Here is a 6427-nt window from a genome sequence, read left to right on the forward strand (position 1 = left end):
AGGTTGCCTCCGTCTTCCTGTCCGCATGTGGAATCAGGCACACTGTATTTCTTTGAAAGACACTCAGGGCCTCTGCTTATTATTCCCCTTTTTATTTGTTGTCTGTTTTTGTTTTTTTGCAATGAACATAAAAACAAAATTGTCAAGGACCCTCACCGTATGGATTCTGAGCTAGGCCTTTCCATGTACATCTACCGTCAGTTCTTCTAATACCTTTGTGAGCAAAGGGCACAGATAGGGGAGAGTTACAGACTTAGAGATCATCTGCGCCAGGGTTACAAACGTTCTATTTCTCTTTCGACAGGTGTCAGTTCTTCACCGTGGTCTGAAGGCTCTCCTGGCCCCTCTATCATTCACAGGAGTTGCTCCCAGTCAACATCTTGCACATGTAATCCTGTCTCTGTGTCTGCTTCTGGGTTGACCTGAATGATACGGTTGATATCAAAAGTGTTGTGATAAATCACGTGGTAAGATAGGTTTGGGGCTTGGCTCACTCACTGCCCCGCAGGCAAGAGGCCCTCAGCTGTAGGGCCCAGAGAGTCCCTGGCACAAGATGGCAGTGCAGTTGCTGAACATTTTACCACTGGTGACTTGCAGAAACATTTCAGTGGAGATCACCCGTGCAGGTGTGATATCTCCTACTTGAGAGAAATGGGATGGGTGTGCAAAGACAGCAATGGGACAGGCGTGCAAAGACAGCAATGGGATGGGTGTGCAAAGACAGCAGGGTTGGGAGCGGTTACTAAGCTATCTGCTGATGCATGGCAGTAGGAGAAAGAGAAACGGAGGGCCATTAACCCACAGGTGCTAAGAGTGAGAGCCAGAGAACCTCCTTGTTGTCTTACACAGAGGCCCTGATCTCCTGCCATGGAGTAGCAGACAGCTGAAGAGCACAACCAGAACTTGATGCAGTTCTAGAAGCTCCAGAGATATTTGGATCAGCCAAGGCCTGTCTCTTCCAGGCCCTGATTGGGAAAACCTAGGGTCTTAAATATGGGATGGAATCATCTAGATAGACATCGTCAGAGGCTTTTGTCTCTGTAGACCTCCCTGAATATTTAAAATTTACGGAGATAGTCCACTCCTCTATAGTAAGAGTTGGCCGTTCCTCAGTATGGGAGATAAAGTTTCAGGGACCTGGACTTCTGTGAAGTTTGCAGATATCCAGTGGCCAGGAACACAGTGCAGTATGTCCTTCTATGCCAAAGTCAAGTTGCTGCATCTCACATCGCCATGGCAAGAAAGGAATCATTGAACCCGGTAGGTCTCCTCCAGTTCTAGAGACAATACCTTCCATAGCTAGGAATGCTTCTTCAGTCCATAGATTCGGTTACGTAGAAGGCTGTCAGCTTGGAGTGGGCACCTGTGCTGGGAAGGGCTCTGCAACAGGTTTAGGCTGCAGCAGGGCCCAGGTCCTTGGGCTGGTTGAGCCATCAGACTCTGTGGTGTTGGAAGTGTCAGTGTTGGGAGAAGGTATGGTTTGGAGTTTCTAGCAACCTCTAGGAGGAGAAACGCAAAACAGGCCTTTGGGCAAGCAATGTCATGCCGTGGTCAGCACGCTCATGCCATCTGCAGTGGAAAATGACATGCTTTTTAAAAAACAGCTCCTGTAGTGGTATTAGGTCCTACTGGGGGTGGAAATCTTGACCATGGGGCGCCAACTGAGTTGCCCACGATGAGCTAATTTCTGTTGGACTGCCCAAGCCGGAATTATGGATGGGCCCGGCCACAGTCTATCATTAGAACTGTATATCCAGAAATGTCACAAGTAATAACAGAGTACAAGTAAGCTGCACGGGCAGGTAGCCCAGACCCCCATGTCGCTCGACAGTCACACCACTGATACTCCCTTAGCTTGCACCTTTGCCTGTGGTGGGGTGGGGGCAGGTACTCTACAGTCAACGGAAGAAGAGTGGAAGCACCTGACTTCGTTTATAGATGAGTCGGCTCACTGTGTGAAAATGGAAACTGACTGTATTACGAGGACGTTTAGCAGAGCTACAACTTATGGATAAATATTTGATTGTAAAAGTAGATACTTTTTTTAACTTAAATATATGTCAAATTTTATAAATGTATAACTTTTTTCTTTTCTAAAGTTTTTTCTCCTGAAATAATTTTTTTTTAATTCAGGAAACTTACAAATTATTTGGGTTACAGTTATACTTTCATACTTTTCTCTCTGACCACCTAATTTATGAAAATAAAGTTTTTCGTTTTTAACTTAAACATTTCCATCTGCCCAACAACTGGAGTCCATCTGGAATAATGTATTTTTATCAAATTGTATGGGTAACTCAAACCAGGATCACTCGTCTGAAGAGAAAATGGTTGTTATTTCATAGGTTTCACACATGAGCGAATTGATCTATGGCTGTGAGATGAATAATAGTGTTATTTGACTACAGCTAAATGTAAGTCTTGGAAATTATATAGTTGAATATTTTGCATTATTACTGCTATTTTCTCTGGCTTTCTCTTTGGGAGGGCCTCTAAGAGTTTTTCTTCACTTTTCATTGATCTATTAAACAATAAAAAGGGCTGTTTTGTTAGTGCAGGGTTGGAAAGCAGCTCTGGAATGCTCCATGGATGTGACAGGACTATGATGAGTCAACACCTCTGAAGGTGGTTTTATGAGTTTAAAGTCTGTGTAGTGCCTTCCCAACTGGTGATTGACTCTGCCCCCAAATGGAATCATCTCACAATATGGAATAGAAGATGACTGGATAATTCCAGAATGAAGTTTTATTTTATCTCCATCAGCATAGCGACATGAAAGAAGCCCTGATATTTAGGTCAACTTCATTTGGCTTGGCTTCTTCCCCGTGTAAGTGCCGTGACCCGCAGAAGTCACTTAATTTGTTTGTGCCTCAGTTTCCTTCGCAGTAAGATGGGAATGTTAGAATAGATGTCTTTTCTTCCAGCTTTGATTTTCAATTCCTAGAATTTGATTTTTGGCTGACCAGAGTGGATATCCAACTGCCCCAAAATATCCTTCCTCACAGTCTTGAGATGATGTTTGAAGGTTAAACAGATTAATACAGGCATTGTGACTTAATCTTCTAACAATCAATTGTGCTAAGTCCTCATGATTAATTCTTTATTCTCCCTCCAATAAGAGGACATTAAAATGTCTCATTGTAATATTTTAAATTATTTTCTGGCAGAGTTAGACGTTGAGAGATATTGATCATACTTTTAAAAAGTCAGTTATCTGAATAGATGGCACATGACATCGTTTATATAACATACTTCATATGGAAATTCTCACAAGATGGATGAATAGGATTTACCATGTATGTTATCCAGTCTCTGCCCTTTTCCTGTTCTACTGCCAACAGCGTTCCTGTCTCAAAAATTATCTCAGTGGTTCTTGTATCTGCTTACATTTCTAAAATTTTTAAGTAGTAAATCTCATGAACTCATTACATACTAACGAAGTAGAATTACGGTATTTGTCTAAAAAGTCCCCCTTCATTTCATCCTAATGTTTGCCTGAGTTCCTCTTATCAACTGATTTGAGGATATTTTTTATTCTTTACATTGCTGATAAACAACCTTTGTTTTGAGAATTCACCATGGAAGAATGATATCACAAGAGGTCTGATGCTTGGCAGCCTTGAGGAATTACAAGAGAAGTCTTGGTGTAACGTGCAAAGGCTTATAGGCAAGAAGGGAACATGCTATGACCTTCAGAGCCCTAATGTTCTCAATACAGCCTGTCCTAGAGTGAGCACTTAACAGCTATTTGCTGAATAAAGGAAGGTATTAAATGAGCACAGCAAGTTTTTTTTTTTCTTTTAAGCTCAATGCAGATGGTGATTGTCAGACAAAAAAAAAGGAAAAAATTATCTCAAATATTTCCTAGCCAACGAATGTCATCATACCCCTCTCCTAATTTTGGAGACTTTATCATGCCTAGCAATGATACTGTGGGTTAAAAGCTACAGTCCGTTTTGGTGGTTATAAGGCCCTGAAAAGATGATAATTAGAGCATTCTGGATGCTCACTCTTCCTGTTGGAATTATATTGATACTATCATTTCATTTTTGTTTGTTTGTTTCTCATAACAGCATTCCCATCTCGGCACTTAAGCAGAAAGCTTTGTTTGTTCTGGTTGTTTCACAGTTGATTCCATCCTTTGACTTCCTGTTTTCACAATTTGCCAGCCAATCAAAGATATCTGTGGTTTTAAAACATGTGTCAACTGAACAGATATCAAGAATAAAATGCACATATACATCCCAAAAGACTTGTGTCAAAATCAGTAAGATTGCACAAGGCAGGAAACTCGGAGAGCATTTTAACAGAAGAAAATTGTCAGAAATTAGTTCATTCTGTCTAGTATCTGAGCTTTAATAAACCGTGTCTTATCTCCTTTGGCCAGTGGACTGCTTCTAATTGGTAGGGGTCCAAGGTAAGGCAAACAAACGCAAGGAACCTGTCTGCCTGGCTTTATACATTAGCAAGATAGCCCTATCGTACATCAACGGACAGGCTTCCAGTTGACAACAGGAAAAATGTGACTCAGCTTATACAAAAGGGGAAGTCCCAGTGTTGGCCTCAAACAATGGGCCTGTCATTTTACGGCTTTGCCGGTCTGTCTTACTGTCTTATCTTTTTTGAAGATATGCAGGGGCAGAGGACTCCGTATTTCTCTCTAGGTCTTGGACAGAGACACTGAATTTAGTATCAAAGGAGAAGTATTATTCAAGGGGGAGAGCAGAGGAAACAACTTGAAACTTGTGGCCAGGCTGGTAACATGACCCCTTAAATTCCAGGAATACTTCGTCCGGGTATGGAAACAGGAGAGGCCCAGCAACAAAGCAAAAGTGGCATAAAATCCTCCAGAGAATGACGCGTCTCCTGAATGAATAAAGCAAAGAGAGCGATCTGGGAAGGACAGGGTTATTTTCTCCTCCTCTTCTCCCCTACCTGCAATTCCCACTGCAGAAAAGAAATCCCCTTTCAAGCCAGGAATGACCTCATCAATGCAAAGACATTCCGTATGATGCCAAACACCGTGCATTGGTCAACATATTGTGCTTTCTGAATTTTGGAATATTCTTTACTTAAGACCTTTATTTCTCTGACAACTGAGCTCCACCTTACATAAATCATGCCACCAACACGAAATGGGGAGGCCTCACTGTGAAGTCAACTGCGGAGATAGCTCGCTCTTGGAATAAGCCGCTCCAAGAGGTCTGTGGTCTCTGACAACCTGACCGCCACTACCCTCTGTGCTTACAGGTTGTCCTCAGTCCCTGACTCAGGGCTTCACCTCATTTCACCGTTTCCAATTCTTCCCATTGACTTTTGTGAAGCTTCCATCCTCTTCCTTTCTTGTGGTAAAGTGAAGATATGGTAAATGTGGGTGATTAAGCCCTTTCAGTCAAACACAGACTTATTAGCAGGAACCAGGAGGGGTGGCTGAATGTTGCTTGGGTTTCAGAGTTTTATAGGAAAGGCAATGACAGTAGTTAATCGTTAGTAAGACCATGAATTAATTTTTAAGTTTCACTCCTTTAGAATCCATTGAAAAAAATGTTTATTATTTTTGACTGGATTATTTCTAGAGTATGACAAACATATTGTTTTCCTGTGACTTGAGGTCATTAAGTGCTGGTCTAGTAACACGCCAACAAGTTATTAAGGATGGCTTCTCACTAGTGATAGAATCGCATCTTCCTCACCATTGTGTCCTTCATACATAGAGAGGATCTGAAACCTCTCAATCACCTAATAAACGTATTTAATTGAATGAATACATTTTCAACTGTGTTTTGATTAGTTATGTAGAAAAAACCTCAAGGAACAGAGAGATATAATGAGATAAGACTAGTAGAGAGCAAGGATTAAAACAAGAAAACTAGAATTTCCTCTTCTGGGCCAGAAATTTTGATTGCCCTCCTTTGGTTGCCACAGAAATATAGAATGAAGGAGAAAAGCCAGTTGAAAGAAGTCCTTAGTGGCAGCACTGCGCTCTGAGTTTAAAGTGCCAGAATGAGATAATTTAAACTCGTTACAGGGAAGAACATTAAGGAAATAGCAAACTTTTAGACTTCATACTACCCACAAGATTTCCAGAACCTTCCCTGATCTTAGAGTAGAGCTCCCTTTCTTTCCCAGCCCCACCCCATTCTTGAGTCCTGTGCTTCTCCTTTCTCTGTTCCTGTTCTCAGTCTCCCATGTCACACAACAGTAACAAAATGACTAAAACCTTCCTCACTGAATTTACTGTGTGAGCCAAAAGCAAGTGTTTTGGCCATTTGGCAAACTTACCACGTCTTCTGAGTCTCAAGGCAGCACTGGCTCAAAGTCCTCTATGCAGCTGGGAAAAGAAAGTATGATATTTTTTTACTCAGGGACCCACTTGGCTAACTCCACCACCTCCTTCAAGTCTGGTCAAATCTTACCTCTTCAGTGA

General features: G+C 41.7%; 1 long non-coding RNA gene across 2 annotated transcripts in view; it reads left to right on the plus strand.

Moving 5' to 3' along the window:
- Positions 1-5765, plus strand: part of LOC105240896 — a 68120-nt gene extending 62355 nt beyond the window's left edge. Inside the window, exons 5-7 of one of the 2 annotated variants that reach the window (XR_004628762.1) lie at positions 305-467; positions 2554-2827; positions 4782-5765. This is a non-coding gene — a long non-coding RNA (uncharacterized LOC105240896). Of the gene's footprint in view, positions 1-304; positions 2082-2553; positions 2828-4781 lie in introns of those variants that run through there. The other variant, XR_004628761.1, reaches the window with a different exon arrangement.
- Positions 5766-6427: the final 662 nt, after the last annotated feature.

This window comes from Ailuropoda melanoleuca, chromosome 11 (assembly GCF_002007445.2).
Source record: "Ailuropoda melanoleuca isolate Jingjing chromosome 11, ASM200744v2, whole genome shotgun sequence".
NCBI classification, from domain to species: Eukaryota; Metazoa; Chordata; class Mammalia; order Carnivora; family Ursidae; genus Ailuropoda; species Ailuropoda melanoleuca.